This window comes from Plectropomus leopardus, chromosome 4, assembly GCF_008729295.1.
Source record: "Plectropomus leopardus isolate mb chromosome 4, YSFRI_Pleo_2.0, whole genome shotgun sequence".
Lineage (NCBI taxonomy): Eukaryota > Metazoa > Chordata > Actinopteri > Perciformes > Serranidae > Plectropomus > Plectropomus leopardus.
In genome coordinates, this window is record NC_056466.1 from 15,245,795 (window position 1) to 15,271,207 (window position 25,413).

At 41.4% G+C, this 25,413-nt stretch overlaps 1 long non-coding RNA gene across 1 annotated transcript in view; it reads right to left on the reverse strand.

The window, feature by feature from the left end:
- Nucleotides 1-430: 430 nt before the first annotated feature.
- Nucleotides 431-25,413, reverse strand: part of LOC121941702 — a 51,027-nt gene continuing 26,044 nt past the window's right edge. Inside the window, exon 3 of the long non-coding RNA XR_006105771.1 lies at nt 431-520. This is a non-coding gene — a long non-coding RNA (uncharacterized LOC121941702). The remainder of the gene's footprint in view (nt 521-25,413) is intronic.

The following is a 25,413-nucleotide window of genomic DNA, read 5'->3' on the forward strand; positions in this document are numbered from 1 at the left end:
AACCAAAAAAAGAGGATCAACGCTTCTGACCACAGCAGGATGCATTAAAAACACAGTGTTGCTCAAACAGTGTAAGTGAGAGGAAACATACTGCTGCTATGTTGCTTCAGACTCTCCTCTAACTGCAGAACAATATGAGCACGCCAATTTCTTTCCACTGAATCTTAAGTTCATTTTTCACACCTGTGAGAGCAGATATTGTTTCTACTATTTACCTCTTATTGTTTGAAGGATTCATGTGTAAATGTATGTTCTCATTTATTTCCTCTAAGCCACTTGTTTCCAACCTGGGGGTCCTGACCAATACTAGGGGTTGCCAAAACTTCACAGCAGATTGCAAGATTGCAAATTTTTTCAAGGGATGTTTCACTAACAAATACCATGCTTGATGTGAGGTATGAACATACCTTTATTTGGATAAATGAAGGACCGGGGTGATGGGGAGAAAGTCGAGTTTGGTGGTTTGATGGAGGTCAAGGGGAAGGATGAGAAAGGGGTTGTTTGCCGGGGGTTGTGAGAACTATGACAAACAGAGAAGAAGAGGCTTAGACACACCTACAAAGGTCATATTAGGTCACATAAGGTGATTGAACTGATCACCACTGAACACAGGTGGTTAAATTAACTAGGTGCAGGTGATTTGAAAGAAAAACACATGGGGTTTGTCCCATTATCCTTCTTCTCCTCCATCCTTGATCACTTGACCTGGAAACCGATCAGGACTGAAGGACGTAAGGACATCCGAATTGCTCAAATGCTCCTCCAAGAGCCCCCATGAGGCTCTTGGAGGAGAGGGAAGCAAGGATACACGAGAGCAGACTTCATGGAAGTTTTTTACTGACCGGCACACCCCCATGAACGGATATCAGTTAATGATTGGAGGTCCGTAGCACTGCAGCTACAGCTGATCAGACTGATCTGACACATCGCAACACCTCGCATCACTCCCAAGTTATATACGTTAATGTTTCCTTATTCACCAACTCACCATATTTTCATGATCTGTTATTTCCCTCTTTTATTATAACAACGATCGTCATTTCCATTCAGTCACACGTGAGGCTGATCACTCCTGAGTGTCAGGTTTGATGAGTTAGCCAACAGAATTTTGATTTTCCCTGAAACATTTAGTCCAATAAATAATTTTCAGTGTTAAAAAGACATCATGATCATATTCTGGATTATAAAATAATGAGTTTACAATCAGAATATCAATAGAGCAAGATGCAAACACTGAATATATATATACACACACACACACACACACACACACACACACACACACACACACATATATATATATATATATATATATATATATCTCATAACTTCCATTCATTTCTGTGGAGAAAACTAAATAAAATTGACACTTTTTCAGTGTTAGATTAGAGTTCAAGATCTAAAGGAAACATTTTACAGGATAAGGGCAACCTCAAGACATTCGACATTTACAGAGCTTCACTCGTTCTGCAGTAGAAAATAAAACAACAAAGAGTTTAATAGAAAGACAAGCAAACATCAGGGGAAAAAGACACTGAATTTGTCAAAAGTAAGCCTATTTGTGAGCATGTAGGATTGTTAAAACAAAATTGAAATGTAAAAAAAAAAAAAAAAAAAAAAGCTCTTAAAAATATCAGGAAAACCCATCTTTGATGCAATATTGACAGGGAGTAATCTGCTCAAACTCAAAATGATGTTTTTACTCAGACTTCCTGTAGTTACTGCATTCACTATTAGGGTTTATTGTACAGCGTATCAGCTGTTTTGTACAGTTATTGTAAAGTACTGAGTGTAATATGAAATAATAATAAAAAATGTTACTAGTTAATTTACACAATGATAGAAAATGGGTCACTTAAGGAAAAAGGTTGAGAACCACTGCAATATATTGTAAAGCCATAACGGCCAACTGCCTTTCTTCTTTTTGAGAAACTGACAGTGTTGCAAAGCAGGTGACTTGGTGCAACTTTTCCATTGTTGTCAATACCGTTTTCTGCTCACTAGATGTCGCTGTGACTAAAGGGAAAGACGCCAGATAGGATTAGATAGTTGCCTTTTTCTCTGACGGACGGTAACTTTAACTTAATACTTAAATCGATTTCCTGTCTGACTGATGAGGTACAAAAGGTTCACAAAATATAGGTTCAGGTACTTGAGTTTATCTTTTTAAATTAAAGATAAATAATAATATTGTTGGGGCAAAAGAGGACATTATGATATGTTTTGAAGAGTGGTGTCTGAGGAAGATATGATGATAGTGAGACTGAAATCAGAGATGCAACAATCAGTCAATGGAATCAATGGAAACATAATTGGCAACTACTGTGATTACAAATTACTGATGACACATGATAATTGAAAAATTATTCTCACCTTTTAGTCATTAATCAAGCAAAAATGTCAAATTTTCACTGCTTGCAGCTTATAAAACTTGTGGATTGGATGCTTTCCTTTGTCTCATAAGAATACTTTTGGGTTTGGGATTGTTGGTCGAATACAAACTAGACATTTAAGTACGTATTCTTGGTCTCTGGGGAATGATAACAAGTATTTGTAACTTTATTCTGTTATTTTATAGACCAAATTGTTAACTGAGAAAATAATTAGCAGACACAACAAGTGTTACTTGCTGTAATACTGCTGCTTTTTGAATGTTTTTAAATGTGTCGTTGTGCAAGTGTGTCAGCATTACTTGTCTTGTGTGGGTGGAGTTGTTGTACGAGTGTATGTGTGTTCAGCCTTGTAGGTTCATTTATTACTGTTTATTTCCCCATGCCAGTGGTAATCAGCAGCAGGATTAGTGTTAACTGCCACCCAGTCACTGGCAGGCTCCACGTGGGCCACCACAGGCCCCTCCTGCCTGACCAGGTCTGTGCGGGACCAGCTCGCAGTGACGAGGAACTGGGGAGTCCACTAATCCCGAAGAAAGACCCCCGTCTGGCTTCCTCCTCCCTGGGCCACCTATCACCACATCACAGAGCCCAGGCACTAGCAGCGGGCCCGGGATGAGCTAATCACAGAGAGGAGTAAGAGGAGGAGGATCACGGAGAGGAGAGGAGAGGAGAGGAGAGGAGAGGAGAGGAGAGGAGAGGAGAGGAGAGGAGAGGAGAGGAGAGGAGAGTGTGTTTCTCTGTGTATGTCTGTGAGAGAGACACAGAGAGGGGAGAGAGCTGGACCACCCACCCGGAGGATTCAGAGGCACAGGATTCACAGCCCATTCTGTTGACCTGCCACACACCGCCCGGCTCTGGGCAAGGCCCTCCCCAATTGTTCGCCTGCTAACATGAGGAGGGGGGTTAGACAAGGGGGGATGGGGGGTGGACGAGCAGTAAACAGTGGGCTGAGCTTCTCTCCTTCAGCGCACAAAGGGGCTGAATTGTGTCGGGACTGGAGCACTTTTTAGAGTGGCCCCTGCCATGGGGCCTGAATGAAACATCTGTGGAGGCTGAGCCCGAGGGAGAAAATGCTATTTTGCTGTTCAACCACACTGACAACCTGTTTTCTCTTTCTTTACCCCCCACCCCCCCCATCCCACACACCACCACCACCACCACCACCACCTCCCCTCACTGTTATTTCTCCCTTGGCCTTGTAAAACTATTCATACTGTATACTCACATTTGCCAAGTAAGTAACAGAGAAGCAACAGTAAATGAGCGAGAGAGAAAAATGACTCAAAAGTTTGAATGAGGATACATCGAACTGAAAACTGGATTTTAATGTATTTTTTCCACATCCTTGTGAACCTGAACTTTTTCAGTTCAGCTGAATTCAACAAATTTGGGAATTAAATCATGTCAAAACAATAATAAAAGCCTGCACAGTCTGTTGATTTTAGTGTGCTGGTGGCCCAGATTTCAGTTTGCATTTTAAAGCCTGTAGACTTTTTTTGCTTCGGTGTAGACCTATCCAACGAACTCCATCTATGTACAATACTGACATAGCTTATAATAAAAATGTTAAGTCCCTATTTAACTCAAAAATGTTTAAATGGAGTAACAGTTTTATGGTGTTTTGCATAGAAGAACTAATAAACATGCAGTTATAAACTGACACGTGACACAAAATACAATTTAATGTCTTTCCAGAATGTGATCTTAAATACCTGAAGACAAATTTCCAATGTTGTACAAACTTGTGTCAAATGGTAATAGTTCCTGGGATCATCTCTATTCAGTTTGTTAACATTGTTCTCACCAAATCTATTTTCTTAGATTTGAGAAGTATTGTCTGACAGTGAGAAACAAGCATTTAGACGGGCTGTAAACAAATCAGCAATTCAGTCAGGTTATCTAAACCACTTTATTTTGAGGTTAAATCAAAAGTGCACTCATATTTTAATTCCTTGTGTGTGTGCAAACAAGTATGGGAGGTCAAGGTTGAACCAAAAGGTCGGCCTGTAAAAAGGATGGCTACTTACAATGGATAGTTTGGACAAAAACTATGCAGTTTGACTGTTTTCGTTTTCAAATAAATTTGGCTAACCTGAGGATTTGTTTGTCCCAACAATGCCACATTTTCAGAGCTCAGAATTCAAAAAATCATCCCTGTTAACAAATATACATGGGTGTTCAATCTTAATTGCAAAACACCACGCACGTAGGAGATTGGAGTGCTGGAGGGAGCTGTGTCAGCAAACAACAGTGGCACAAGCAAATCAGGAGAAAAGCTCTTTTTACACAGAAATCTTACTGGGCTGCAACACAGACTCTTCATTATGATGACTTTGCTCTTTTATTCAGAAGCAAACAACGGCTGCATCACACCGCCTCAGTGAGTGATCTTTAGATAGCATACCGCCATTCCTTAAGCAAAACAGGCATGAAGGACGTGACGTGTAACACAACAGCGATGGCCTCTTGTGTGGGGCATATAACATGCATGTCGGGCAGCGCTTTCTAAACAATACATTGGCATAAGATGACATTAACAACCATTTACCGTCCCTGTTATATGGCAGGTGATCTTGTCCTCTGCTTGAAGGGTAAGGAGCTACTGGATTTCAATGTCTCCCCATTTTGCAGACATTTTGCTGCTCGCTGAGTGGGTCCCACACACACCCAGTCAAAACATCTCACCGGTCCCTTGTCCTGTCCTAACAGCTGTTCCTTTTAGGGAAATCAGAGATCATACATTTTTATACAGAATGGTGAGGCGGAGTAACAGCGCAACAACCCTGCCTTGGACAGAAAGTGTACAGGTGGCTAGCAATAAGAGGCAGGGTATAGTGTCCGCACCATGCACCTGTATGAATATGATTCAATCATCAGTGCAGCTTCAGTGCTCTGCCTTGAGCTTTCAAGACCTGGATCAACATCAGTTTTCTGAAGCTAAAACCTTTGAAAACTAAGCAAATTGGTTTGATTTCTTTCGAAGACATGGGGGAAGAGGCAGTGAGCAACTTGGCAAGAAAGGCCCCACACCTTGCAAGAAATTAGTAAAAGGGGCCCAAGAAAAAGACCTGAAAATTAGTTTTTATAAAGGGGAAATCAAAAACAAAGAAAAAACTTTCCTGAAAACATTATTCATAATTATTAGATTTATGTATTTTAAATCATGTTAAAGAAAAAAAAACGTTTTTCTTTCAAATTTTTTTTTTTTTTTACAACTTTTTGGGGTCATTTTCTCCCTTTTTTTTTTTTGCTTTCTGCTTATTTTCAGGTAATTTTCTTGTAACTTTTTTACTAGTTTTGTGCTAATTTTTGGGCCATGTGCTGTTAAGTTGCTCATTTCCTTCTCCCTTTTTTTTTGCAAGAAATAAAACCAATTAGATCAAGTTTCAAAGGGTTAACCAGTACTTACATCATCATCCAAAACTGAAAATAACCTGTCATACACTGGAACTGTCCTTTAATTCATCAATGTGTGAGCTGCGGACAGCTGCCTTCCTAAAATCAGATTAAATACAGTGAATACGGTGGTGTATGGAGGCTATCGTGGGTGTTGAATCCATCCGTCCATCCATCAACATCACCTCCCCTCTTCCAGAGAGAACCCCCACACAGTCCTGCTCCACCACATGCAGCTCAAAGAGAGGGACCACTGAGACATTTCAGTTTAATTGAAGGGGAAACAATGATCCCTACTTACTTCCTGGTCACCCATTTTCTTTAATCAATTTCCTCCCTTTGGTCCTATATCATCTGTAATTGCTTTCCCTTTCCCGCCCCTCGTGGGTTCCTCCTGGAGCAAAGGTCCACATACACACACACACACACAAACACACACACCTTATTGCTAACCCCCTACCGTAAGAAGGCAATACCTTCGGCATCAATACTCGTTGCCCCCCTTTGGCTTCCTCCAGCCTGAACAATGGAGAAGGCCCACTGGCTCCAGAACCCCACCAAGCAACCCCTGACCCTGCCCACCTACTCAACTAAACCCCTACACACACACACACACACACACACACACACACACAGAGGTTCATGTGGTATGTACTCTTATATTCAAGTCGTAGACATTGTCACACACAGCTCACACGAGTCAGCAGTGGATGGGGGGATGGAGGAGAGGAGGAGGGGAGGCGAGTGGTGGGGGAGTAGGGCCACTTTAAATACCAGCTCAGCTTGTAATCACTGGAGTTTGAACTCAGAAGACTTCTTATGCTAAGAGGTCAAGAAGCCAGAACACTCATTCGCTCCTTTCTTTCTTCCCTGCTGCCCTCTGTCACTCACTCCTCTCAATGGGGTCTCTCTGATCTATGAGCTAGTTACGTACAGTGAAACCAACGCTGATATCCCGCGGAAATATTCAAACAAAGCAATCAGTAAATTTACAGAAAATACAGAAAAAGTTGTATTACTGTGTACATGTTAACATGTTAGTACGACTGAAATCTTACTAAATTGAATTTCTCAAAGTCAGAAGAACACATGCAGATAATGTGATTGGAAACTGAGCTACTCTAACATGTACACACCTCAGTCGGACTTTAACTGACCGAGGTGCTCCTGGTCACCACACAGGCCTCCCTCTGTGGTTAGGGTCAGGCATTAAAAAAAAAAAAAAAAGCACTGAGGAGGGACTTGTGTTTTTAATTTTGGCTTTGGTGAGGGGCATTCAACTTTAAATGGTAGTATTTTATATTCATTTTAAATAAAAAAGTCACACCCCACCCACCAATTCCCCTCCTCTGATAAATAGTCCCCCAACTCTGATAGTACAGTCCCATAACACTGGCATGGTGATGTACTCAATATTCATTCATGTTTACACCATATTTGAGTATTTGCTCCTTTTTACCTTCCACAATAGCAGATCTAGGTAGCAGTAGACCAGGAATTCTGCCATTCAGTGGAATAAAATGACAGTTTTTCTCAATGGAGTCTGGTGTTTTTGATACACCGGCTTCAAATCCCTGCCATTGAGGGATGTCTTATGGAAAGGTAAAGCAGTAAAAATATTCTAAATATAGCGTAAACTTAAACTGATATTGATTATTTAGTTAGGCCTTTTCTTAGGTGTCTTAAAACTAATCAATTAAGGCAGTTTTCTACCGAAGTGACTGTGAATAAACATTGTGACTGTGATTCAGTCTATATCAACTAGCTGAAAGGGGGCAAATCACCACCATCTGTGGTGGAGTCAGACATACTTTAGTCAATAAATCGATTCTCCTCCAGTGTTGTATACTAGGAAAAGGACAGGAGTCCTATTAAATGGCCTAATCAAGCTATGGCTGTAGCTAAACTTAACTGTGCATATAAACATACTAAGTGTGTTGTCTTCCAGTCGTCTTCAACATAAGGAAGGCGAATACATCGTGGCAGTAGCTCAACTTCATGCACAGAGTTACGCAAAGTGAATCTTCTGCCAAACAGACAATTTTCTGCAACAACTGAGCTTTATTTGCAAATACTTTCAGAGGGAATCCATGAAATTTAATCTACCTGCCAAAGGGACTGTGACGACAATGCCCGTAAATGTGTTACAGTCTAGTGTTGAACCCGCTGCTTACCTCAGGACATTTTGTGTACATCTGGTATAGGCTGCATGAAAATGCCCATCCAAATTATACACCTTTGTTGGACTTCACTTTTCCCCAAATATGACCACCCAGAGAACACAGCACATACCACCCACACACTATTGAGTGGATTTATCACTCAGCTGATGCCAGTGTGCTTGATGAATGAAAGCGGCTTACAGTATTGGCATCGTTACCTTGTTTGATGGGGAAGCAAAACATGAGAAACTCCTATATAAATAGGTATTAGCCATGAGGAAAGGTGTTGCCTGCAGGCAACAATTGCAGAGTAAATGCCAAGGAAAGTGCAATATTGTAAAACATAAAGAGGTGAGGAGGAAATGTTTATGTGTGGTAAAGACAGGTCTAAAATTGGCTTCATGTTCGTCAGCAGAGCAGAGGGATATTGATGGGAGGTAGGCTGTGGTGTCAGCCAGAGGGGAAAGAGAGAGAGAAGACAGAGAGGGCTGCAACTAATGATTATTTTTAATACCACATAATCTTTTGATTATTTCTTTGATTAACATGGTAATTATTTAGTATTAAAACTGTCAGAAAATACAAAAGATAGTGGAAAATGCCCATTACAATTACCCCAAAACAAGCGCCAAGTCTTCTAAGGTAACTTATCACCGAAAAAAAAGTTCTTATTGTATGTTTTTGCAAGTACAAGGTACCGGGGAGATTATTTGTTTTGTTCTGTTTTTAAAAAAACTTTTAAATAAAGAAAAAAATTAAAATTTCAAATATGTTACATTTGTACATTACTTTGTAGTGGACACATTGAAACTTGTGTGATTAGGTTTAGGCATAAAATTACTTGGTTAAAAGTAAGGAAAGACCATGTTTTGGCTTAAAACATCCACGTTTGGCTGCACAAGTGCTGCTGTAAAAGCAGGGACAGGGCTGCATACATTCTCTTTTCAAAATAAACTTAAAATTTAGGTTTAAAAAGCTGTATTCGTTATTTAAGGTAAGGCCACAAAAGTTTGTGGTTGGGTTTAGAAAAGAAAATCATGGTATAGCTTAAAATAAGTACACTTGTTACTAACGTAATGTAATGTCACGCAAAAAACCTCACTAGCGTAGTATGCAACATATACTAGCACACTACGCAGGCCCCAAAGAAAGCTGCTCCCCATTGCAGCAAATGTTTCCAGGTGGCCACTCGCAGTATTGAAGCAAAAAAATCCCCTGTGGTCCAGAGTGCATTTTCCACATGACCCACCATTATCAAAGAGACGTCTGTAAGACTGATCACAGGACACATCAAACTGCATTTACGAAACTTTCCCAGAGCCGAGAAAAGCAGTCTAAAAATCGGTGACGTCATTACAATGTAAAGTCTATAAGCCATCGGAAACTCGCAGGCGGGGCCAGCAGGAGAAACACTAATGCTAATACACTAATAGTCAATGAGCCGCATACTGCAGAAGCAGACCTGGAAGCTAAAGTATTCAGCGTATGCGCCGGGCGAGCAACTCTATAGAAATGAAAAGGCGCCATCTTTGGTCCTCTGTCTTGGTAGTATTTAAGTTGTTAAATAAATAACTTGATTGACACTTCTGGTTTCACACTGTGCAAATGTTAAAATCTTATATTTGTGTTTTTCCCCTGCTATCTTCTGACATTTAATAAACTAAAGAATTGATCAATTAATTGCAAAAATAGGAAGATTTTTCCTATTTTTTTAGTTGCAGCCCAAAGTCAGTGATGAGATAGATGTTTTTAGGACACGTGGCGACAGAAACTGAAGTTTCTTTCTGTCAGTATACATTTACCAACCAGCTGAATTTAAATTGAGACACACTGGCAGGACTCCAGTGCTTCCAGCATCCCTTCATCTGTACTGTGCCACCTAGGCAGCAGATAAAACCAACTGGTATCTATCTAACACACACACACAGTCACAGACACACACACTTGACAGACCACTGATGTGGGCCTTCTTGTGTGGGATTAAAGAAAGAAGACAGCAGGAAGGAAAGGACAAGACGGATTTTGGCCCCAGAATTTCTGGAGTATTTTCAAAAGTCTAATGTGCAAATGATAACGGCTCATCCAAACATTGTGTGTGGTCAGGTGTTGACACACACGCAAGCATGTTCACACACACAGATGTGCCCACACACATACTGTACACACACACACACATCGACTCAGTGATTGGAGCCTTTGGTCTTCATCAGGTCAATCAGTGGAACCGTGAGACCTGGAGGCTGAATGTCCTTCTGCTTCCAGACTTCAATGTGGCCTGTTCCAGTAACTCCTGAGCAAATACAGACCATCAGCGAGCAAGTGTGTGTCTGTGTGTGTGTGTGTGTGTGTGTGTGTGTGTGGTTGTCAGAGAGTTAAAGAGAGGGGAAGAGGGAGAGTAGTAGTAGTGGGAGCTGGGAACGAGCTCTGTGTGGGGTACAAAATGAAAATGAGAGGGTATGACCTCATTGTCATTTACTGCAACACACATTACACATTATCCATCCAGGTCATTAGAGCAGCCATCAGCTCTGAGGCACCCAAGGGTCGGCTCGGACATCACGTACAGGAGGCGTCGAGCGTGTGATCAGTAGTTGGGGAATACGCTGTGGTTGGAGTTTGTTCGTTAAAAGACGTTTGTTGTTGCTATCACATTGGGGGCCCACCTGCGGCCGTCTGCGAGCATGTGAGTATCATGTGTATCTGCTTGCTTCATACACACAAAGCAAAGCCCACCACAGGCAGAGCCCACCACAGAAGGTGCACAGATGTGCCGCTGGCTACGAGCAGAGGTAGGTCTCGCATTCAGAAGTGATAGCTCTCATATGGCATATGGCAGTAATAGTGAAATCTGACATCATTTCCACTCTGAAATATATGGCCAGAGAAGGAAGACAGATTGTAAAGCGGTTTAGTGGAGAAGGAATATTCATGATCATTCTTTAAAAGACTGGGTTATGTATGGACACTGATAAGGAAAGCGTGTAATCATGGAGTTCCACTTCACTGGTGGTTTGTGTGACAGCTGGTGATTGATTTTGTTTGCGTTGGGGATTTCTGAAAAATATATGTTTAGCCTGAATTCAGAACCACATCAGTACGAAGACCACCAGCTCCTTCCTCAACATGAAGGTTAACACATTTCTGTCCTCCACACGCACACATCGAGAGCTTCATGACTGCACATTAAAGGAGTGGTTCATCCAGATAACAAAAAAATGAACATGTGTTCTCACCCCTTCTGGTATCTATATACAATATGTAGTCTTTTAAAATTTGGGGGAATAGGATTGTGTTTGTGGTGATCACAGACTGAAAAAATTACCATTAAATTAGACCAAAACTCTACAGCTATGCTTGCCTCTCTGTGAGGCTGAATGTTGACCAACCAGGTGACCTCTGGGGCAGATTAAAATGACACCAATGCAGAAGTGCCAAAAACTACAGTTCCTCCAATGGCCACTTGAGGCTGGCTCCAGAAGTGAGTCCTAATAGATCCCCATGTTAAAATACCCATTACAGCAGTTATAAACATGTTTACAGCCTGATAAAAAAAAATAAATAAATAAATAAATAAATAAAAATGTTTCAGTCTCTGTAGCTAATTTCAACATTCATGAAAACTGTGCAAGGGTGAATTTATTTTTTATAAATCACCTGTTTACATTTTATTAAGGCTCAAAAGTATGCATAATTAAAATTCAATTGTGTTTCTTTTCAGGATCTGTATTCCTTTTGATCTGGATAACACACACAGAATACGTTTTAACAGATTTGTTTGGAACTATTTATCTTGGTAGAAAGTAAAGTAATGAAAATTGTTGTTTTTTTCACGTTGTGAACTCCATAAATGGATTAGGAGTGGAAGTATAAATCTCAAAGCTCAATATGTAAAAGCCTTGCAAATAAAACAGAAAGTGCCCGTGTGGCAAGATCAAGGTAAGTGAGAAAATATGTTTTTCTTTTCTTATTATCATTCACCTCTGAGTGAATTAAAAGCAAATGGCTTTCTTTCGCGGAAAACAGTCTCCCTGCCAAGAGCCAAAGTCGGGATTGACCCCTTTTCTCAAGAAAACCACAAACGTAGCAGATTAAAGCTATACCACACCAAGCCTGCCAATACCAACTAGCCTCATCTGCCATTTAAAGCCTCCTAATCCATCATTAGCAGAAAGTTAGGCCTGCTGCTGCCACAAGCTGTTCTCTGCACTGGAGTGCAACTATGAAAGCTGCTCTGACTTTCTGCCACCAGGTTTGATACCAACATTGAAACATGCACGCTCGCACGCACACACACAAACACACACCAAACTGAAATTGTCTCACTTCCTGACAACAGCATGCCCCTCTCTCCACCTCGTAAAACTTGTTTATCTCATTTTAAGTTCCTTCAATAAAAATCATTTTTATAGAAAGTCTCCATGCTTGTTTATTCCCAACAACTTCCTTTTGATCCGGTCCCGCAACAAGTGTCACGCTGAGGGCACGGTCAGTCTTACTGTAAATCAGACCCCGTTTTCCAAGTACCGTGACACACGGCACAACCAGTAATGACCATGGGGAGGGTCGCGGTGGAAATGGGGGTGAAGTGGGAGCAGAGCAGGGGTGTCCAGCAATGCGTCACCGATCCCCCGAGCGCTTTCATCTCCTCTGATAAGTGCCATACCTAATCAGGTTAAAGCAGCGCATGCCACGGAAGGAGAGGAAATTCCGGCCAAAACGGTAACGTATCTGTTCCGCTCTCATGCGTCGCATTCCTCCAGCTAATTAGGAGTAAATATCTGACCCCGGAGAGAAAACGTCCACATTACCCCAACCAGTCAGCCGGTGTGGTCCATCTGCACTCTCTCTTTCACTCGCCTCTACCCCCTCCTTTCCTCTCCCCTCTCACCCTAATTTGGCTCACAGATGACAAAAAACATAGGGGAGTTCTCAGTAGGTTTCTTTATTTCTTCTACGGCTCCCCTCCTTTTTCTTCTTCAGAGTTAGGCCCCATCATTACTGACAGGCTATCAGTTGTTCTCATACCAGATTATCTACTGCCAGTGACCTCCAGGTCATGGCACCGTGCTCTCTGCCACTTTCTCTCTTTGCTTTAGCTTTGTCTTGCCACAGATACACTTCAATGAGTTTTCAGGCTTTGCTGACTCCAAATCAAAGATACTATTGATTGTAGCTCCAATTTGAGTTTTGCTAGTTTGGGCTAAAGGAGAAGCTTAACAGCGCAGTGTGTTATTTCTATGATTGCCTACGAGTTAAGTGATGAAATAAAGTGTATTTTAAGTGATATTTATTCCTGATTTACAAAAATGTAACATGGATTTTTTTTAGAAAGTGATGAATGTGATTGGCAGTTGCAGGGGGTTTTGAGGAGAAACAACGTTTGTTTTTTTTTCCATATAAATCAGACTAAAAAAAAAGGTTATCTATCTACCTCAAAATGATGGTAATATTTTTTGGACATGGCTCACAAGTAAATAAAACTGTCAAAACATTATCATATTCCTCCATGATGACAATGCCCACATCCACATGAGATTACTGAACTGATTGATGAGTATGAAAATTATGTAAATCATTTGCAACAACCTTCACAATCAGACAGTTGATTGAACGAGTTTGTTTTGATTGATTGATTGATTATTATTTATTTCGAACATGTAAAAAGGAAATAAAAGAAAATATTATACAAAAACAGACTGACAAAAAATAAAGTAATAGTTACAAACAATGAAAAGCATAAAGCAACAGAAATGGCCAAATACAAAATGACTTGCTTCAAATATTCAAAAAGGAGTGAGAAGAAGTAAAAATGTATTCAATCCCACCCCTTCCCCATAAGTCATTTAATTTTAATTAACTAGCTTCCTTATTCATTCAAACCTACACTATAAGTAATTAAATATATACATACGCCCAGACACTCGAAATTAAATTTCGACAATTTTTCATCATTTACAGAAAAAAAAGATAAAGCGGACAAAAATATTTTCGTACAACTGTCATATCAAGTCTTGAAGCTCTACCAGTAATATGTGATAATTGGCTTTTCACAAGATGACGGTAAGAGTAACTGTCAGTGTGTCTGAGGTGGGATCATAATGATTTATTTATTTACAGGGCCACTAAATCTTTGTTGTATGTGAGCAAAATTACGTCTTTTTCTTCTGTCATTCACGTGAATGTGACAGCTTTGGCTGCTCCGGATGATCTCAGCTAAACTGATAATCAGACTCAGAAATGCCACTTAATTTGATTATCAATTCATTGATTTGAATCAATTAACAAATTCTACATGTGGTCTGGGCCATACTTGAAGGAGGGGTGTAAATCGGGCTGACTGGAGAGGGCGATGCAATAATCATTCAAATATGGGGATAATGATGCACATTTTTCTTTCCCAGAAGACGTTTTTACTGTTGCAAACAGTTGTAAACATGTAAAACACCAAAAAAAGTTGTGCAAGAAATGAAAAAGAGAGAAATTGACAGCTTCCTTACTTTCTTAAGAGATCTCTAAACCTGATCGATAGTGAATGAACGAAAAATATCTTTTTGAACAACTATTTCTAGTGTCTGCTATGTACCAGGAAAGTCTGTCAAATGTGCGAGTGACTATGAAAGTGTAATGTCTTAAAACATAATGCAGCAACGACATTGAATGAACAAGCAAGAACCGATTAAATTGGACTCGAGTCTAGACCTACACCAGCCAAGACTAATGGTGCATTCACGTGCTCTTCAGATGGTTGTTCCTTGGACTACAGAGTATTTGTGACTTTTTGTAGAAAAGTGTGTAAAAAACATGGACGCCACAAAGACGATGTGCTGTATTTTGTCACCCAGAGCTTTTAAACAGCACAACGTTAATGAAGAGCAAGGAAATGGATCATATGAGCCACAAAATATGATCAAGAACTAATTTTTTGACTATTTTCTTATCCATGACAAATGGTAATACACTCAAGAAAATTTTAGTGAGACAGGCAGCTCTCGCTGTCAAACATGCATGTATTATAACGGAGCATCATGGAGAAACTCACAGCATATTTTGCAAAAAATAGCAAAACTCTGAAGGCTGGATATATTTACATGTATGAACTTAAAGTAACAGTTAATTTTGGGAAAGAATTGTCAGCCCATCACTACTGTTCAACCTTCTGAAGCAGTTCAGTCGAGGCATACCTGCAACTTAAGTCTGTGATAACTAGATAACTTATAAAATAAAATGCAGACTCAGCAGAAATGGTGCCAAACTCCCGCTATGTCCTCGATCTCATAAATCTTCCCTAAATCTGTTAACGTTATAAAACAGACATAGGTTTGATTGGTTAATATTCTTTCTTTGGGGCAGAAACTGGTAGTATTTGTATTTCAAATTATTTTTACAAATTTGAAGTGGGTAGTATTTGATAACTATTCACTTCTTCCTACTCCTTTTCATATGTAGGATATGTACGATGTGCTTTTTTGTGTAATTTTCTTACTTACATTTTACTTAGTCTCCCATTTTATTTGGCATGTTTGAAATAAAGATCTAAAATAAACTAACTAAAATAGCAAAATTTTGATAAAAAACATCCCAATTCTGAAGTTTTTTCCCCCATCACACTAAATCATGCCTTTGGCGTGCACTAATCATGCCAGGATTTATCCACCTTCGTGTGAATATCTCACGTAAATTTGGACTTGTTGTGGATTGGGCTTGACAGCTCTCTCTGATGCAGTTCTGGTGGCTTTCAGTGGCCAAACACTTTATTGTGACACTTGTTATTGTTTTTTTAATTTGTAGCCCATCTGTATATTTATAATTACATTCTCCTGGGTCAACACAACATATAATCTTACTGTCTTGTTTGTTAGAAAGCTTCATGTCTAAGAAACAGCAGCAATCTGCAGGTACAGCTTCTCATTGAGTCATCTCAGCTGACTCTTGTGTGTGGCATGTAACAAAGTGTGCCAAACACCACCCTTATTTGTTGACTTAGCCTTTCATGCTTTAAATATAAAGGGGAAACAAGCAAGAATGAAATCCAATGAAGCCTGAAGTCCATTTGTATCTGACAAACATCACTTTTTTCCCTGTCAGAATTTTTGTGCTTTGTTGATTTCATCAATCTGCAGGGAAAACATGTTGCAATATGTGTTCAGTCCTGGCGTCCACGTTCAAAGGAACAATAACTTATCCAAAAATGATTTTCTTGTCATTGTCAGCTTCATGTCATAATCAATTTCTGCAAGATTTTCCACGCCACACTCCGACAGTTAAATCAAAACAGTCCTTGGATAATTTGGCTGCTTCCATTCACAGTCCATGTATTTATAACTGTGCAAACAGACTCACTTTATGTCTCATCAGCTGACGTACGCAGCATGCCACACACATAGCAGCAGGAAGCGGCCCAGTGTAATACACTTGAAGCTGTTTACATTACATTACGGAGAGAGGAAGGTGCGCGAGAGGCACATCATCATCCTGACCCATGATCCTGACCTGTGTGCAAGTGGATGTCAAGCCGCAGTCCACATGTTCCAAACTGGACTGCGGTCAAGAGCAACATTAGCGGGGGTTTGGCAGGAAACTTCAACATTGTGATTGAGCTACAGTGGGCAGGCGAGCAGAGACAGTATGTGCTCTCACCACCTCCTTTACGCAACGCTGCACTGCATGTCATGAAGCATAAAGTTAAGCTCTGTAGCAGCGAACAAGATGTAAAAGTCATCTGGAGCATAAGACTTGTGTAGGAGTGACAAATGTTTCCAAAGCTGGTGACAGATCTCTATGAGTACAGAAGCTGTCATGATCCTCGATTGCAGAGACGGTGTAAAACACCAAAAAAGGCTGCATCAACTTCAGTGTGTTAAACACGGCATAAGTCAACAAAGAGGGGAGGACTGAGCGGTGATGATATTGTTGGGTTATTTAGCTGCAACAGCATTATGAACACTAGAGTGTAGTAACCCACATAAAGTGCTCCAGCAGACCACATTTGTGTGCAACAGCTAGCATTTACACCCGGGTGGCTCGCAATGTTTTTTTTTTTTACTGTTTTTTGTAACTCATATTTACTCTGTGGAAGGTAATTAGCGAGCTGATCAGAAACCATATTTATTCCCTTGTGGTCAACCACAGCACTCTTTCCACTTTGAAGTGTTTGCTGAGCAAAAACAACAACATCTAAATGCTTCCAGATATTAAGACTATTCTCAGCTTGTTGTGACTTTTCCTTTTTTTTCTTTTCTTTTCTTTTTTTTTTTTTTAAATCTACTGGCTCTTTTAAATGGGTGGAAAATTATGGCTGACTGAAATAAAGTAATTCATATGTACACATGTGCTATATATGGACTACAATATGGAAAGATACCACCTTTGTGGTGTTCCGCTCCATTCATTTTCTATACTCCTCTTAATTACAACAATTATGGCCATAGCTGCTCATTATGTGAAACATTACTCAGTGTTGAAACACTTTAAATATTATGATTTAGTTGGAAAGACATTTTGTGCGTCCCCACCTAATAAATAATTACTTAAGTTTGGGAACACTTCAGAGCAGCCCTCTTTTAAAGAAAGCTTTCACTCTGCAATTACAGATTTTTGGGGAAACGAGTTATGAACACAACACTGACATATCATCTTTAATTTTATATGACAAACATTTCAGCAACAGATGTGTATTTACACACCCAGCAGTTATGGAGCAACATTTTCATGTACATATGTTCATGCAACATGCTTCTGACTACCTGGTAAATTAAAGTCCAAAACTCACTCTGCTTTTATCTGTTTGTTAGCTCTGCCTCTACCGACTCCTGAGGGGAATATCTGGCTCTTTAGCTGCTAAATGGTCCACTATGTTCACCAGCTCGTCGCTAACTGTGTCTGTCTGCTGTTTGGTGCTGAGCAGGTAGCGTATGGTTAGTTTTATTGCTGAAAACAGCTGCCTGCTATGGCTGAAAGTGACGCTATGAGAGCAGTGAGAGGGAGCCAAGACAGTAAACTTTTGGGCCAAACCAGACTGGTCTCACTCCCAGTGACACTTTGTCATGCCCCTGTGGAATCGGATACTGATGAACAAGGTACACTTTAGTATTTGTAAGACACACACTGGACTTTCTACTCCAATTTAAACCGATTCACATCATTATTAGACACTCAGGGCAACTGCTGTAGTAGAAAGAGTGAGAAAGTCGGCATAGGGGGAGGTGGACAGGTCAAACAAACTCACTTTCACCAGGGAAAACGCCCTCTTTTTTCCTTTTTTATATCAGGTTCAGATTAGGATCAGATTTCCTTTATTTGTCATTTGTCATTATAATTTTCATTATGCACTTCCATACATAAAGAAAAAACGGAATTACATTGCCTCTAAAAGACTAAAACAGTCCATGTCAGTGCAAGTCAATGATAAATAGCAGAATAAAAAGCAGATTAAAGTCATAGTTCAAAAGCAGTCATAATTTAAGAAAGCTATAAGCATCCACAATAAAAATCTATAATATGGCAACACTGTAGAGATACTAAGGGCCCTTTCAACTGTCCATAATGTGCATATAGTGTTTTGTTTGTTTATCTTTATATAATTTGTTCCTACTCTGCATTTAGTTATTAACTGAAAAAAAAACACATCTCAAACTCTATTTACTGCTTTACAGCTGTCGTGAAACTTTCAATCACACAACATGATTTGTATCAGCATATTCCTCAGTGGTCATGGACTTGTAGATGTTCAGAGTTTTTTTTTCTGAGCACTTTCTGAGGACTTCTTGTCCACCTCATCTGAAAGTTGAGTTTATTCTTGACTTTGGAAGAAGTTGACAAAACAATCTAACCTCAAGATAGATTTTGTAGGCGTTTTGAAGCTTTAGGGTTAAGGATTTAGGTTTAAGATTGTGTTTAGAAGGTCAGGGATTAACCTTGAACCTCAATACTAGTTATTGTTTAACCATTTTAGTCATTTTAGTGTTATAGAAAGTAGATTGACATATTCTTTTATATCTGGGTGTAAAAAAAGTTTCTTCATCCACTGCATTGATTAAGCACAAAACTTAAAACATACTAATGTCAAACTACAAGCAAAAGTATACTGACTTATGGTGAAAATCATATAATCCACAAGTGCAGTTCAACACACACAAGCATGTGTGTGCGCGGGTCAGTGGTCTGCACTTTGAGCCTTCTTGTAGTCAGGCAGCATGATGAAGTGTGTTGGGACCAGAAGAGAAAGGAAAGTGCTTCCTGGGCAGTGATGTGTGACAGGAGATATCAGAGAACTGGTGGAGGGTCAACCGTCACTGACAGCCACCACACCTCCTGACATCCACCCGAGACCCTGGGAGTTGTGCTCAGCAGATATGGGTCAGCGGAGGCTTGAGATGTGCGGGTTCATCACCTCAGTGTGTGTGTGTGATTGTCATTTAGTTTTTGTGTGTGAAGTCTTTATGTGTCTATTTACTTGGACTCACACTATCTGATTCCTTGAGAAGCAGCGCCGGCTACCCAGGTGGTCCTGAGCTGCGAGGAGAAGAGTCAGTGTGTTCAGGTAACCTAAACCTTCACACTCCTTGCCTGCAGCTGCCTGATCTCCTCCCTCAGGAACCAGGGCTTCTTTTACATGCTCTGCGCTTTGTTCCCCACCCTGCAGAACATTAGCACCACAATGACCTCCACAGAGAAATTCGAGTCCATAAAAATCTAATGGAGTCAGATGAAGGAGGCAGGCTGTGAGGAGCGAAGAAAGGATGCCAGATTTTGTCAGGTTTATATTCCGCTAAATTCTTGAAAAATGGGTCTTCACAGCACTTTGCTGGACCTTGGGGGGGGGGGGGGTCGTTTTTAAAGTAGCGACTGCGGTTTTCGATGAAGGCTTGAACATTTTTCAAAAGTATTCCCCTATCAGTGGTGAGGCAAAGGAAGAGAGGAGGCGACAGCCATGGCATGTAATAATGGCCTGTCATTTTTCATCAACATTCCCGACAATGCATGACCCAGACTGGAGCCAGAACACACACTTAGGGAGCTGACACACTGCACAGAAATACATCACTTGGGTCAGAGGGTCGACCAGCGTCATGATTACTGGGACCAGGAGACCCTATGTTCGTGTGTGTGTGTGTGTGTGTGTGTGTGTGTGTGTGTGTAGAGTCGGGGTTTAGTCCTCGACATCATGGTTGGAGGCTTAGGACAGGGGCTTCCACTGTCGGAAAAAGAAAGCAGAGGGAGGATGTTTGGCTTCTCCCATTCATCTACATGTCTGCATGTTCGTCTTGTACTTTTATTTGTACCATCAGGATGCATTTCTTGAGAGAAAGTCAAGCACACAAGCCCTTGAGCTGAGGGCCCTCTGGAAGAGGATGGCTGCGCCACACAGACCCCCACACCCCGAACCCACTCTTAGCCCCCTTCTCAAATTAGATCCCAGGTCTAATCAGAGACAGCTTGGCGTTGTGGGTGGAAACTAGCCACAAACCTCATCTTCAAACGACTGTTGGTTGCTGTGAGAGGCCCCCCTGTTCTGTTGACTGGGCAGGATGGAGCACTGTACGAGGCGCTCTCAATTCTCTTGACCACACAATGGAAAATGGGAGAGACCACACAACAATGAGTGATTTCCAACACAGCGGCTGACCTAAACCAAGTTTTGAAGTGAAAACCTACTGGAATAATACTCCTGAAAGAACATCATTCAGTGCAATACAGTGTAACATCTTTCTTTCTCCTCGATGGCAGGTCAAGGTGGCATACAAAGAAAGTAAGTCAGGTTCAGCAGAGAAAGCAACAACAGAGACACTGAATGTGCCAATAACCACGAAATACAGCTGTGGCTGATGGGAATCTCATTAGTTTTTCAGGTATTCATCAGAAACCAAAATATCAATATTCAAAATACAGTTAACCATTAAAAAATAAAGTTAACCATTAAGTGGTGATGTCAACACAAACACAGGGTGGGATGACATGGCATGTGGTTTTGTTGGGACAACAGGAGCACATGGCAACCAACAAAAGCACATGCTGGCACGGATGGTTAGGATTAGGGGAAGGAGGCATATGGCAAGGTGTTGGGAAAAACCTTACATTCAGACAGGAAGTGAACACTGGACTCCAGCATGAAAGCCCGTTGTTTGTGGGACCCATCCATTGTCTTTTTCGGCCGCCCTAAAAGCACCCTCAAACTCCATATATTATGTCATTACCTGCAGCGTTTCGACCTGACGCCGTCTTGCCACATTTCATGCTGACGTCAGGTTCCGTCTGGCCGAGTGATGCCACTCATGTGCATATCATGTGGCTGTGGCAGGTGTCATCTGCCAGCGTATAGTAACACTGGTCTGTTCAGCCATGTCCTCAGCTGATACTGTCCAAATGCATTTCATGTGCAAGCAAAAGGGGCCTTTTGGCACTGTGCACTTATGTCAAAAACGTTGGCAAAGCAGGGCTCTTTGATGATTACAGATTGATAACTTTCTTTTCTTAGAAATTAAGCGGTTTGATAATAGTTATTGGGTGTTGGGCTATAGGAAGCAAAACTAACCAAAACTGACTAATTCAGAATTTGACCTGAAAATGGTGCTTGATGAAAAGTTTTTACAATTCATCCTGTGGGGAACATGAGTTTCTGTACCAAATTTCATGATAATCCATCCAAAGGCTGTTGAGACATTTCACTTTCAAGCCACAAATGTCAACTTCACTGCGGTGCTACAGAAAAAGGCAGAGGATAACCAAAGTCTTTATGACTCATCATCTGGGCACAAAAAATGTCTGTACCAAATTTCATGGCTCAGTCCATCCATTAGTTGGTGTTTAGTTGGTTTTAGGTGGTATTTCAGTCTGGACCAAAGTGGTGGCGTGATCGACCAGCTGACAGACTGACATTGACATCCCTGGAGCCACACCACCAGCGTGGCTAAAACTCATTTGGTTGTGACATTATTTTAGCTGCAAAAACAAATGGAGCCATTAGGAAACAAAACAAGCACGCTGCATCCTGACATGCTCATTAAAAACTACATGTATAGTAGCAGCTATGTGAACTTGGGAGACGCAGCAGTTGTCAAGGTCAGCACTAAATTAGACAGCAATCAGCCAACGATGAGCCCTCCTAACCCAGTGGGATAAAAAAGAAAGCAGTAGTGGATTTCTGGCAACCTCTCCTTTGGCAAGCCCTCGTGATTATCACTTTGTGTGGAAGCATTCATTTTGCTCTCAATTGTAAGACAGGAAAAAAAGTCAGTTCCCCTTATTACACTGGTAATGATAGATTGCTCTGGCTGAGAGCACATGTCCAGCCAGGCGGCCTGCTGCGTTGCTACCTACACCACTGATGCCAGAGCAAATGGGTCCTTATTTAAATCTTGTCAAGGGTAAAATTGGGGCCGTAGCTAGTCATTACAAAGTGGCACATAAAGTCTAATTTGGGTCACGCTGTGGTGGCCTAAAAGCAGTGTGAGTACAGTTTTTACTGCTCTCTATGTGTCTTTGTAAAAATGAAACAAATGTGCTTATTTCCACCAGTGACAAATGGAAATTTGTAATGGCAAGCACTCACTCCCTTAGGATGTTTTTCTATTCTCCAACCAATAAACATTAAGAATCGGAGAACTCCCACCAGCCAGACGACTCCTGGTGGATTTTCATATCAACAAATGAATCCTATGAAGAAAAGCTTAATGTAGACATGACACTGAAAGTACATTACCCCCGTGAAGTAGCATCTGCTATGGAAAGAAAGACCATTCAGAGGATGTATGTTATGTTACCATCCAAATTTTTTTTTCATTAATAATAACCCCATCTATAGCCAATCTCGCTTTCTCCATAGTGAAGTTATTAATGTTGAGTGCTCATTACAGCTGTTCAAACACTGGATGGCGGCCAAATGACCCACGCTGTAGAAAAACACGGCGATCTACTCTGGTAGTGTGCGCCTAAGTAATCTGAAAGGGAGCATAATAACGTTTGTCATAACTCATAGGACACCGAGGACCTGCCGAGAGAGGCCTTCAAACCCAAACACTGTGTGTATGAATGTTTGTGTGTATGACACAAACCAAAACAGGCAGCTGTTCACACCAGGCCAGCAGAGAGAGGAGCGGATCCAGTGACTGAGGCCCACCTCAAAGTGCTCGTTTCATCTGTTGAGGAGGTCCAGAGATCAGAGGGACAGAGAGGGGTAGGCACGGAGGGGAAAGTCTCTTATGGGGCCGATGTCAGGGGCCAAAAATAGCGGAGTACGCCTCTCTCTCGGGCTCTCTTCCTCCGTGACTCATCCAGAGTGTGGTAATTAGCAAGAGACGGTTCGCCACCATCGTGGCTGGAACCACACAGTGCATGGTGGTGACAAGGCCCAAAACAAACGCTCCTTAAAGAGGGACAGGGTGGCAGGGGAGGGGAAGGGGAGGGTGAGAAGGGGAGAGTCGTGAGGATATGTCACACTTGGAACCGATTGGTATTACCAAATCCTTCCAAGGACCAGGAGGAAGCGAAAAGGAGGGGGGAGGAAACCAGCACGACAAGAGGTGAGACGGAGAGAAAGTGGAGACGAACAAGAGCTGTCTCTTTGCGAGGACTATCATCCCTTCCACATTTTTTTACACTGGATTTTCCACTTATAATTGAAGAGAGTTGAAAAGTGGAACTCCCTACTGTCCTCCCTACCTTCGCTGCATTTTCTCTCGCACTAATGGAGGTCTGTTCAGCAGCGAACTGTACCACGAGAAATTCCCAGTTGACTATAATGGGCTCAACAGGCCCTTGGACATTAAATTACACTGCCTAAACATCAATTAATTCACCTCCATTTTCTCCGCAAACAAAATGGTCCATTCACATATCATCGCAGACCCCGCTGAGCAAATAAATGCCTTCATCATCTCCGTACGTTGTGGCTCAATGTTTTCTTAGCATTTTGAGTCATATTGATTTATGTCTCGACCTGGTAGCGTGAATGTGTGTGTGATAGAAAAATAGAGCAATACAGCAAGAAGGAAGAGGGAAAAAGACAGGCAGAGATAGACGAGGTATGTGTGTCTACGTGTACATTTGTGTTTACGGCAGACCTATGAGATGCTACTGGAAGTAAGCCATTAAATCTTACATAGCTCGCCACATAAAAACCACATAATATGTTTTGTGGGAGGGATTGTTGGGGATCAAAGACAGAACAGCAGATATGAGTTTCTGTTCCTGGCTAGTCGAGGAGGGGGGTTGTCATACCAGACATGGTGAGCACATACATTTCCTTGGGCCCTGGGCGTGTGCTGAGGTTCTGCTGGGTGGACTCATTACTCACTGTGAGCCCTGAGCCTGGGGTTGACGGAGAAGCCTGTGTCACACCCACTACGCACTGACCGTTGTGTAATCCCTCCTGGGGTTGTGGAATGAGCTTGTAATGATGACTGGTTTGATACGGCTTCACCCTCACACACACACGCAGAGAAGCGCTCAGGAGGCATCCATGCAAACACAGACTAAAGCCTGCTGTGATGTAAGTGATACTTCCCTGCGAGAGCTTCTGTCCACAGCAGGAAGCACTTGGTCAAGGTTCAAGTTTGTAAAGTGTTTAACATTTTTTAGCAAAATCAGTTAAATCCACTGAAAGGGATTGATCAGTGGATTTGCACGTGATCCGAGTTAATCTTTTGTGGCAAGTTCAACTTTGGTGAAAAACAGAAAAGTTTCGGACAGCCTGTTTATATCTGGTATTAACACGTGTTACGGTAATCTGAACACAAGTTGACAGCCAAAACACAATGCCATTCACACGTGTGTCCATCTAACACATTCTCATCCCAAGTCGTCACAAACTGCTGCTTTGCAGTGGACTTCTGTGTCAACATATTTGGCTCCAGGTATCCTTCTGCATCTGCTATTGAAAATTAGGGATGCTGTAACTGTGATGTCAACAACAGCGTATGGTGGGATTACGCTGCGTGTGGTTATGTTTAGACAACAAAAGAAGATGGCAACCTCCACCGGGATGTCAACAAAAGCACATGCTGCCAAAGGCGGTTAGGATTAGGCAAAAGAAGCACATGGTAAGGTGTAGGAAAAAAATGTCACATTCAACCAGGACGCGAACTTCATGAAAGTGGTCCTCCTTGTATTACGTCATTACTGGCAGCATTTCAACATGACGTTGTGCAGTAGCGTATAATGCGGACACAACAGTCTCCGTTGCTACGCTGCTCGTCCGGGTATCATGCTGCTGTGGCAGGTGCCGGTTCTGTCAGGCCACGTTCTCAGCAGATGCTGTCTAGCTGTGTATCATGGGGATGTGAAAGGTGGCTTTTGGCGTCAGGATCTTACACAAAAATCACTGTAAAAGGAGTAGTATTTGACAACTTTGGAATGAGAACAGGCTGGTCTGTAATGCGGCTCCATTTAAACACTTGTTATCAGATTGCATTACTGCCTACGCCACTAATGCTAGAGGGTCAAAGGGCCCCATGCATTATCACATC